At 37.5% G+C, this 12,380-nt stretch overlaps 1 pseudogene; it reads right to left on the reverse strand.

The window, feature by feature from the left end:
• Nucleotides 1–2,739: 2,739 nt before the first annotated feature.
• On the reverse strand, nt 2,740–2,809 carry LOC144708110 (small nucleolar RNA R71; annotated as a pseudogene).
• Between the last annotated feature and the right edge of the window lie 9,571 nt (nt 2,810–12,380).

Raw genomic sequence — 12,380 nt, forward strand, 5'->3', positions numbered from 1 at the left:
GTAGTGAGGGAAAGAAATAGGGAGATAGAAAGATGGAGATTGGGAGATGGAGAAATAGAGAGAGAATAGCACGATGGAAATAGGGATATTGTGTGTTAGAGGGTTTGAGATTGGGAGATAGAGAGAGTGAAAGCAGAGATAACATAATTCAAAGACAAGTGATCGAGATAGTAAAATAGAGATATTGAGATTAGGAGATAGAGAAATAGATAGAGTAGAGAGAGGTGGAGGTGGAAAGATAGATAAATAGGGAGAGCAGAGAGGGATGTGGATTGGGAAATGGAGAAATAGTGAGAGCAGAGAGGGATGGAGATAGGAAGGTGAATATATAAATATAGGGAGATAGAGAGAGTAAGAGCAGAGAGTAGTCGAGATAGGGAGGCAGAGGGATTGAGATTGGGAGATAGAGAAATAGTGAGAGAACATAGGGATGGTAATAGGGAGATAGTGAGATAGAGAGAGAGAGAGCAGAAATAACATAATTCAAAGACAAATGATAGAGAAAGTAAAATACAGATATCAATAAAGGAGATACAGAAGTAGAGATGGATGGAGGTGTGGAGATAGATGATAAATCCAAAAAGATAGTAATATATATGTGCAATTTCAGCTAATTTATGTACTTCTTTATCTTTATCTGGATATATTATCAACATTTATGTTAAGTTGTGAAACATCATGAAACAAAATTACCTTTTTCTAATTTGGAGTTAATTATTATCATTTGTGGGACTAACCCCACTTAACTCAATGAGTTAAGTGGAATGAATCTCACTCTCTTCTTAGTTTATGTGGAAGATGTAGGAATTAGGTGAAACTTTCATGAATAAAGGGGATAATTAAATGAAGAGGAAGCTATTTGGACCAGAGGAGCAAGCTCAGCCACAACCCTGGGCCAAGAAAGAAGGCCCAATGCAAGACAATTGGCTCTAGTCTAAAGGCCCACTAAGGAAGCTCCACTAAGCCCACTATGAGAGGCATGTTGGGCCAAAGAAAGGAGGGCAAGCGGAAGGTCCAGTCATGATTATTTATGAATATTTCAGGGGCTTAAATGATGATTGGAGGACAACCTTGGACGTGGATCTAAGCCAGAGAAGAAGATCCAGCCATTCAATCCACAAAACATCCAAGGGTGGAGACTTAAAGATAGCACCTTTAATGCTAATTAAGGAAAGAAGCCTTGAACATCTAGGGAGTATTTCAAAGGTCTCAATGCTGATTGGAGGACCATAATGGACGTGGATCATGACCGTGAAAAGAAGATCTGGCCATCCATTGTATTAAAAATCTAATGGCTCTCCTTTGCTCTCTCTCCCTATATAAACCCCTTCACCCTATCGTAAAATTCATCTTGTGATTCAATCCAAAGTAATGTTTGGTGGCCTAAGTGCAATTGAGTCATAGATCCATTCACCTCAGTGAGTGCCAGGCTGAGCAGGAAGCATCCAGGGCTGAAGAAGCTAGTGGAAAGGAGAAGAAGAAGTCCCTTGGACCTTAGCGGGTGTGACAAAGAGGTTACCTTCTTATTTCTCCTTTTTCATTATTTTCTGTTCATCTTTGGTCTTTTGGTTAGTCTTAGATCAGCTAGCCAATATCTAGACGGTTCCAGTGAATCCAACCACGCTCTAAAATTCGTTCTAGAACTCATTCTAGAGTGATTTTAGTAAAGTCCATTTTTTTCTCTCTCCTCCACCAAGGAACCTTCCCCATTTGGCATCCGGACTTCGCCAAATTTTGACTAAGTCCAAAGCGCCAAAGTGTTTCATTTCCTATTTTATTTTAGCTTTCAAATACTCCTAAAAAATACCCAAAAATTATTTGCTGCCTATTAATATTATTATAATATTATAATAATATTTTGTTTTTCTTTGTTATATATTTTTATTTAATTAGTTATTTATCTTCATATGTAGTAAACCTACCTCTAAAATTATTAAAAAGTACAAAACTAAAGCACAAAACCCTTGCTCCCTGTGGATCGACCCTTACTCTCCCTACGCTAGTAAGGTTATTATAATTTTTTGTTGTTTTAATTCAGATAAACCAACGACACTAATTAGTGAAGTTAGCTCATCACTAATTACCCCAAAATCTGAATTATCAACTGGCGCCGTTGCCGGGGAGCACGGTGATTGTTTTTAGTGAATTTGTATTTTTTTCTCTTTTGCCAAAGTTGAGGGCAGCTAACCCTCAACAAACGGTACTTCTAACTACTTTTTTGGAGATTGATGGTCTTAACAAGGTCTAAGGGTGGGACTAGTGTTGAGGAAGATCTAGACACTCAATATCCTGCTCTTCCAGCAACACTTACAGCTCAAGATAAAGAAGAAGTCGATATGGCAGAAGATGGTCAGCCACCACATGGGAGGAGAAGAACGATGCTGGATAGATCTACTCCATCAGGAAGTCTACGGCAAACCGGCATCAACATCAATGTAGGTGAGGGGGTTATGTTTAGGTATGACAATGCCCTACTGAACTCTCTCCCTGAATTTACTGGTCATTCTTCTCAGAACCCCTTAGAATTTCTTGATGATTTTCATATTCGATGTTCCTCTCAAAATATTCCTGGTTTAACTACTTAAGCTTTAGAAATGAAATATTTTCCGCTTACTTTGAAAGATAAGGCTTTCGCATGGTATAGAAATTTAGGCATAACATTTAACTCATCGAAAGAAATGCAGAATAAATTTCTACATAAATTTTATCCCCTTTCCAAAACTAATTTTTATAGAAAACAAATTCAGAAATTTAGTGAATCATGGGAAAGGTTCAATGAATTAATTCGAAAATGCCCTCACCATGGAATAGAAAAATGTCAGCTAGCTGAAATTTTTTATGAATCACTTCCTGATATTTTTAAAAGTAAAGTGAATCAAATAGCTGGTGGCTCGTTCTATATGGCTTATGAGGATGAAGTCTTTGATCTTTTGGAAAGGGTGGCTGAAACTGACCTACAGGAAATAGGAGCAAGTCAAAATGGAAGAAATGCCAACCCAAAATGAGGAGTGCTGCAAGTAACTTCAAAGCAAGCTGATCTTCATGCAGGGATAAGAGAAACCAACAAGAAACTTGAAGAATTGACTTCCACTCTAAAGAATGCTTTTCTCCCTAACTCACCCCTTTTGAAAGCACAGATTTATTCTATATGTTCAAGCAGAGATCATGAGGATGGAGCATGCCAACTTGGAGAGGAGGAGGTCCATTTGTTGAACCACAACCAACAGCCTTGGGGAGGACCAAAGAAGACCATCTACAACAACCAAGGAATCTACTCCCAAGGAACCAAGGCCCCTTTCCGGCAACGAGTCCGATTCCAGACCCCACCACAACAGTCTTATCAAGCAGCTCCACAAAACCAGGTACAAGATTTTTCCACTCTAACACCTGTAATCTCTCACATGATAAAGCAGCAAAATCGAAGGCTACGGGAAGAAATGGAGATGCGCATGCAAGCCATGATGGAAACACAGACAAAAATAATGATGGATGCGCAAGAGCAGACCAGACAGCTATTGGAGAGCTTGAAGCAAAGAACAGCTGACCATGGAGGTAAGGGAGTTGAATCCAACTCCCACTCAGGTCGATTTCCAACTCAACCTTCCATTAATCCCAAAAATTTATGTCATTTACAAGAGGAAACCCTATATCATGACAATGAGGAAGATCTTGAGGAAATTCAAGCCATTTCAAAATTGAGAAATGGCAAGAAACTTCAAGATCCTCACCGAGGCAAGGAAAAAACAAAATTGGAGGAAAATAACCTAAGACTCCATCACCTAGTGTGGAACCCCTACCTTCAACCTACACCCCTCCCATTCCTTATCCTTCGGCCTTAAAACCCCTTAAGTCTTCTCCTGATTATGAGTATAGACTCCTAGAGAATTTCAAGAAAGCCACTATGTCAATAGCCGTAGAGGATATGATTAAATGTGCACCTTCTTTAAAGAAATATTTAAAGGATTCATGCACATCGAGGAAAACCAAGGAGGTAGTTAAGCTTTATGAAAATGCCTCTAGTATCTTAAACTCTGTTCCCATTAAAAAGAAAGATCCAGGAGATCCTTTTATTACATGTGAAATTGGAGGAAAGATTTTTACTAGAGTATTATTAGATACAGGAGCTAGTATTAGTATTATTCCAAAAGTTTTATATGAGGAATACGGTTTTGGGGAATTAGAGGAAATCAGCATGGATCTATTGCTAGCTGATGGAACAATTAGACAACCAGAGGGTAGGTTATATGATGTGATGATAAACGTTGAAAATTGTGAGATCCCCGTTGATTTTATTGTAACTGAGGTAAAGGTAAAGGGAGATCTAAGTGTAGCGCCTATCATTCTAGGAAGACCCTTCTTGGTGACAGCTAAAACAATCATGGATTGGGAAAAAGGGACTGTTGAATTTAAGGTTGGAGAAGAAAGAGTTAAATTAGACATATCCAAGATGATGAAATGTCCTAAAGGGAGTAACGAAGAGTTAAAATTTTGTGATGAAGAAGAGGACGATGTCGATGCTATTCGAGGGTTTTTATTGAGAGTAGATGATGCCAACGAGGAAAGAGTAGAACCTGAGCCTCCTACACTCTCCCTAGATTTGAACTTAGAGCTTAAACCTCTCCCATCATCTTTAAAATATGCATTTTTAGATTCTAGAAATTCTTTACCTGTGATTATTTCCTCGTCCCTTACTCCTTCACAAGAAAATGATTTGCTTAAGGTATTGAGAGAGCATAAAGGAGCATTTGGATGGACATTTGAAGATATTAGAGGAATCCCTTCATCAATTTGTGAACACAGAATATTTTTAGAAGAAGATTCTAAACCTTCTAGGGAGCACCAACATAGGCTGAACCCACATATGAGGGAAGTATTAGATAATGAAATATTAAAATGGCTAGATGCAGGTATTATTTATGCCATTTCTGATAGTGAATGGGTCAGCCCTGTTCACATGGTGCCAAAGAAATCTGGAGTACCAGTAGAGATCAATGAAAAGGGAGAAGAAATCCAGAAGAGGCTGATAACTGGATGGAGGGTATGTATTGACTATAGAAAATTAAATAAGGCTACAAAGAAAGACCATTATCCTCTTCCTTTCATTGATCAAATTTTAGAAAAACTACCAGGACAGAATTTATTTTGTTTTCTTGATGGTTATTCAGGATATAATCAAGTTAACATTCATCCTGATGATCAAGAGAAAACAACTTTTACTAGCCCTGTAGGTACATATGCCTTCAGGCGCATGCCTTTTGGCGTATGTAATGCTCCAGCCACCTTCCAAAGATGCATGAACTCTTTATTCTCTGATTTAGTAGGTGATTGTTTAGAAATTTTTATGGATGATTTTTCTGTATTTGGAGATTCTTTTGAAAATGGCCTTCTAAATCTTACTAAAGTTCTTCAAAGATGCATTGAAAGTAACCTTGTGCTAAGTTGGGAAAAATCTCATTTTATGGTACAGGAGGGAGTGGTATTGGGGCACAAGGTCAGCAATCGTGGACTGGAAGTGGACAATGCCAAAATAGAAGTCATCCAGGTCCTTCCACTCTCCACAAATCTAAAAGCCCTTAGAGGGTTCCTCGGCCATGCAGGTTTCTATAGAAGGTTCATTCAAAACTTTGCTAAAATTTCCAAACGTGTTACTAATTTCCTTTCTAGTAAAACTAATGAAATCACTTTGGATAAAAGTGCTATTTCTGCTTTTGAAGAGCTGAAGAAGGCTCTCACACATGCACCTATTTTGCAAGCTCCAGATTGGAGCTTGCCATTTGAAATCATGTGTGATGCCTCGGATTTTGCTGTAGGGGCAGTCTTAGGACAGAGGAAAGAGAAGAAACCTATGGCCATATATTATCCTAGCAGAACTTTAATTGATGCACAACTCAATTACTCTACCATAGAAAAAGAACTGCTAGCTGTAATTTTTGCTTTAGAAAAATTTCGACCTTATTTGCTTTGTAGTAAAATAATAGTCTACACTGATCATGCGGCATTAAAATATCTTTTATCTAAAAAAGAAGCTAAACCTAGGCTTATTAGATGGATTTTATTATTACAGGAATTTGACATACAAATTCAAGATAAAAAGGGCTGTGAAAATTATGTTGCTGATCATCTTTCTAGGATCAAAGTAAATGACTCCTCACTTATCCATGAAGCATTTCCGGATGAGCAAATTCTGGCTATCCAAACAGGAAATGTTCCATGGTTTGCAAACATTGTGAATTTTTTGGTGACAGGAAGAGTCCCTTCAGGATGGAGCTACAATGAGAGAAAGAAGTTCTTCAAGGACATGCGAGATTATTTTTGGGAAGAACCAGAGCTATTCCATCAAGGAGCTGATCAAATTCTTAGAAGATGCGTACCCGAAGAAGAGCAGAACAGCATCCTTAAATTCTGCCATTCCAACCCAGGAGGAGGTCAGTATTCAGCTAAGGTAACAGCCCATAAGGTAATGGAAAGTGGGTTTTATTGGCAAACTTTATTTAAAGATGCACATGATTTTTATTTAAAATGTTTAGCATGTCAAGCATCTATAAATATTGATAGAAAAAATCATATGCCTCTAAAACCCATTTTAGAAGTAGAAATCTTCGATTTATGGGGCATTGATTTCATGGGACCATTTCCTAATTCGAATGGATATGAGTATATTTTAATGGCTGTAGACTATGTCTCAAAGTGGGTAGAAGCCATAGCCACTAGGACCAATACCAGTAAAGTTGTCACTGATTTTGTGGAGACTTACATCTTTTGCAGATATGGATGTCCTAGGGCTAAAATTAGTGATGGGGGGTCACATTTTGTAAACTTTAATTTTAGACAGCTTTTGAGAAAATATGGTGTACAACATAGAGTAACTACCCCATATCACCCGCAAGCTAATGGGCAGGTTGAATTATGTAACAGAGAAATTAAGAAAATCCTTCAAAAAATTGTGAAGCCCAATGGGAAAGATTGGCCATACAAACTAAATGAAGCATTATGGGCCTATAGAACAGCCTATAAAACACCCTTAGGAATGTCCCCCTTCAGGTCGATATTTGGAAAACCATGTCATCTACCATTGGAGTTGGAACATAAAGCTTCATGGGCAATTAAAAAGCTAAATCTTTCTTTAGATGAAGAAGGAAAATGCAGGTTGCTCCAGCTCCAAGAACTTGAAGAAATTAGGAATGAGGCTTATGAAAACTCCAAGATATACAAATCCAAGATGAAGGCCTTCAACGACAAAAACATCAGAAGAAGGACCTTTGTCAAAGATCAAAAGGTATGGCTTTAAAATTCAAGATTAAAACTCTTTCCTGGTAAGCTAAAAAGTAGATGGAATGGACCTTATTTGGTAGTAGAATCATATGAAAATGGGGCCATTTTAATTTCGGATCGTAGAACCCATAAACAATTCACAATGAATGGGCAAAGGCTGAAGCCTTACTTACATGATGATGCTCCTCATCAACCCCTTAGTATGATATTGGAAAAACCTGCAGGTTAGTAACATCCATAGAGCTGCATTAAAGCTTTTATTTCTATTTTTTACCTTTATTATTTTCTTTTGTTTCTTTATTTTTGTTTTCTTTTCTTTGGTTTCAGAAAATGCCTACCACCAATACATGAAATGGACGTGAAGGAACCTACATGAAAGCGCTCAACCCACTGTTTGCGTCCTCTAAACTCCTTTTTATATTTCCCTATGCATTGAGGACTATGCAACTACTATGTGGGGGGAGATTCAATCCGCCTTAAAAGTTTTATATTTTCTATGATGTCTCAATGTTTTTTTTTAAATAAGATGGGGGGTATAAAAGATTCTTGAATTCAAATCATGCCATAACCAAACTTTGGACAGCCCCTTTTATCCTTTTACCCTAGAAGAAAATGTGGGGAAGCTAGGCTCACTGAGCGCATCATCATCATATTATAGGGGCATCAATGTTGATTTCTAGGTAGTACATGATCTTATCCCCAAATGGCGAGAGTACATGGTAGGGTGAAGGACAGATCTGAAAATCAAAAGGTGTATACCCCATAGATAAGGATTTGAGTGTTGAGTGAAAGTGTGACACCCCCACTACACCCATATTTTGATTTAACCGAACCTATCTATGTGAATGACTACCTATCAGCCTAATCATATGCTGGATAGTGAGATGCACTTCTTCAAGTCTTGAGCACATTACCCCTCCATTTCATACCTCTTATAAAATCTTCATCCCACAATTCTTCATTCGCCATCTTCATCCATCTATGCTTACTGACCCTTTACCACCTTTACCTCACCGTACCTATATACGACCCCACCTCCTTGCTTATGAAATGCCTTACTCCCAAGTCGTTCTATCTCTCTTATCTTTAAAAATAATATCATATTGATATTTGTCATCTGATTTTAAATCTTTTCCATTGATTTTGACTCTACATCTTCTCAATCTATTTCCTCTTTCTGATCCTCAAAGTTAAAAAAAATAGAAAAAAAAGAAGAAAAAAAAAAACTTAAAAAAAAAAACAAAAAAAAATAATAATAAAAAAAAACAATAAAAAAAATAAAATAAAATAAAAAATCCTCTTCGAGGGTAGAGATATTGCATGAAATCTGTGATTGACATTCATTCAAGAAAAATTATTTGGTTACGGTAGTTCATACATCCTTTCTTATTCTCTTCTTCTATTTGTCGCCCCAAAAAAAAAAAAAAAACAGGAAATACAGAAAAATTACTATGAAGAATACATTTTACAATATTATGAAAAAAGAAAGGAAAAATTACTATGGGGCTTGTTTCTTCTTCTTCTTCTTATTTGTTTCCTATGAACTGCCTATCATTCCATAATGAATGCATTCTCTACCTAGAAGAATAACTTATGAGGATCATCTTTACCTTCTTCTACCTTCCACATTTCTTCTTGAATGCTGGGAGTAGGCTATATAAGTAATCTTACTCCGACTTTCTTAACTCAGACTTTGCCCATTCTCCTTAAACCTTTCTTCTCATCTCTCTTGAAGCTTAGAGTAGATAGGAAGCCATTTCTTAACACGCCTTGTTACCTTGTGCTCATAATAAGAGGCGAAGAGTGCAAACTCTCTATTTCAGGTCTGATGAAGCTTTTAGGGACATCACCACTTAGGTAGCCCTTTCTCTTGTGAGCAAGTGAACCAAGAGGGGTGAGGCCCAGTTCAATGTGTGAAGCGAGGAAATCTTTTTTTTATGGTGTTGAGCCTAGAGAGAAGTAAGCTGCCCTATTATGACCACCAGTTCTGCTCAGACCATGAGAAAAAAGTTCATGTATTCCTGCAAAGGTTTTGACCTAGATTGTCGAAGGAAAATGCTCATCTAGATATGTGATTGATAAACTTAACGCTTCATGCAGATACCTTCTTGGTGTAAAGGCGAGAAGGGAAGTCCAAAGAAAATCGAAAGGCATTGCTAAGGGACTAGCAATGATCTAAGTTGGGGGGTATTTGATAAATCCAAAATGATAGTAATATATATGTGCAATTTCAGCTAATTTATGTACTTCTTTATCTTTATCTGGATATATTATCAACATTTATGTTAAGTTGTGAAACATCATGAAACAAAATTACCTTTTTCTAATTTGGAGTTAATTATTATCATTTGTGGGACTAACCCCACTTAACTCAATGAGTTAAGTGGAATGAATCTCACTCTCTTCTTAGTTTATGTGGAAGATGTAGGAATTAGGTGAAACTTTCATGAATAAAGGGGATAATTAAATGAAGAGGAAGCTATTTGGACCAGAGGAGCAAGCTCAGCCACAACCCTGGGCCAAGAAAGAAGGCCCAATGCAAGACAATTGGCTCTAGTCTAAAGGTCCACTAAGGAAGCTCCACTAAGCCCACTATGAGAGGCATGTTGGGCCAAAGAAAGGAGGGCAAGCGGAAGGTCCAGTCATGATTATTTATGAATATTTCAGGGGCTTAAATGATGATTGGAGGACAACCTTGGACGTGGATCTAAGCCAGAGAAGAAGATCCAGCCATTCAATCCACAAAACATCCAAGGGTGGAGACTTAAAGATAGCACCTTTAATGCTAATTAAGGAAAGAAGCCTTGAACATCTAGGGAGTATTTCAAAGGTCTCAATGCTGATTGGAGGACCATAATGGACGTGGATCATGACCGTGAAAAGAAGATCTGGCCATCCATTGTATTAAAAATCTAATGGCTCTCCTTTGCTCTCTCTCCCTATATAAACCCCTTCACCCTATCGTAAAATTCATCTTGTGATTCAATCCAAAGTAATGTTTGGTGGCCTAAGTGCAATTGAGTCATAGATCCATTCACCTCAGTGAGTGCCAGGCTGAGCAGGAAGCATCCAGGGCTGAAGAAGCTAGTGGAAAGGAGAAGAAGAAGTCCCTTGGACCTTAGCGGGTGTGACAAAGAGGTTACCTTCTTATTTCTCCTTTTTCATTATTTTCTGTTCATCTTTGGTCTTTTGGTTAGTCTTAGATCAGCTAGCCAATATCTAGACGGTTCCAGTGAATCCAACCACGCTCTAAAATTCGTTCTAGAACTCATTCTAGAGTGATTTTAGTAAAGTCCATTTTTTCTCTCTCCTCCACCAAAGAACCTTCCCCATTTGGCATCCGGACTTCGCCAAATTTTGACTAAGTCCAAAGCGCCAAAGTGTTTCATTTCCTATTTTGTTTTAGCTTTCAAATACTCCTAAAAAATACCCAAAAATTATTTTCTGCCTATTAATATTATTATAATATTATAATAATATTTTGTTTTTTTTGTTATATATTTTTATTTAATTAGTTATTTATCTTCATATGTAGTAAACCTACCTCTAAAATTATTAAAAAGTACAAAACTAAAGCACAAAACCCTTGCTCTCTGTGGATCGACCCTTACTCTCCCTACGCTAGTAAGGTTATTATAATTTTTTGTTGTTTTAATTCGGATAAACCAACGACACTAATTAGTGAAGTTAGCTCATCACTAATTACCCCAAAATCTGAATTACCAATAGATAAATAGGGAGGGCATATATAGATGGAGATAGGGAGATAGAGAAACAGTAGCAGAGAAGAATGGAGATAGGGAGAGGGAGATATAGAAACAGGGAGATAGAGAGAGTAAAGGCAGGGAGTGATTAAGCTAGGGCAATAGATGGATTGAGATTGTGAGATAGAGAAATAAAGAGATAGGAGAGGGGTGGAGATAGGAAGATAGTAAGATAGAGAGTTTGAGGTTGCCAGATAAAGAGAGTAAGAGCAGAAATAACATAATTTAAAGACAAAAGATAGAGATAGTAACATAGATATATTTATAAAGGAGACAGAGAAATATATAGAGTAGAGAGGGATGGAGGTTGAGAGATATATAAATAGGGAGAGCTGATACAGATAGAGATAGGGAGATACAGAAATAGAGAGAGCTGAGAGGGATAGTGATAGAGACATGGAGCGATAGAAATAGGAAGATAGAGAGAGTAAGAGCAGTGAGTGATCGAGATAGGGACATAGGGAGATTGAGACTGGGAGACATAGAAATAGAGAGAGAAGAGAGGGATGGAGATAGGGAGGTAGTCAGATAGGGAGTTTAAAATATGGATATAGAGAGAGTGAGAGCAGATATACCATAACTTAAAGACAAGTGATAGTGATAGTAAAAGAAAGATATTGAGATATGGAGATAGAGAAAAAGAGAGGGTACAGAGGGATGGAGGTGGGGTGATAGATAAATAGGGAGAGCATATACGGATGGAGATAGGGAGATAGAGAAATAGAATAAGCAGAGAGGGATGGAGATAGGAAGATGGATAAATAGGAATAGGGAGATAGAGAGACTAAGGGCAGACAGAGAGGGTTTGAGATAGGAAGACGGAGAAATTGAGATTGGGAGATAGATAAATAGAGAGCAAAAACATGGATAGAGATAGGGAGACAATGAGATAGAGTGTTTTAGATTTTAATATTGAGAGAGTAGGAGCATAGATAACATAATCATTAGACAAGTAATAGATAGTAAAATAGAGATGTTGAGCTAAGGAGTTATAGAAATAGATGGAGTACAGAGGTATTGATGTCAGGGGATAGACAAATAGCGACAACTGAGAGGGATGGAGATAGGGAGATAATGAAATAGAGAGAAAAGAGAGGGATGGAGACCGGGAGACGAAGAGATAAAAATAGGGAGATAGAGAGAGTAAGAGCAAAGAGTAATCAAGATAGGGAAGTAAAGAGATTGAGATTCGGAGATATAGAAATATAGATAGAAGAGAGGGATGGAGATCTGAAGATAGTGAGATAGAGAATTTGAGGTTGGGAGAGAGAGAGAGAGTGGGACCAGAGATCACATAATTTTAAGACAAGTGATAGAGATAGTAAATGGAGATATTGCGACAAG

The sequence above is a fragment of the Wolffia australiana genome, chromosome 9, assembly GCF_029677425.1.
Source record: "Wolffia australiana isolate 7733 chromosome 9, ASM2967742v1".
NCBI classification, from domain to species: domain Eukaryota; kingdom Viridiplantae; phylum Streptophyta; class Magnoliopsida; order Alismatales; family Araceae; genus Wolffia; species Wolffia australiana.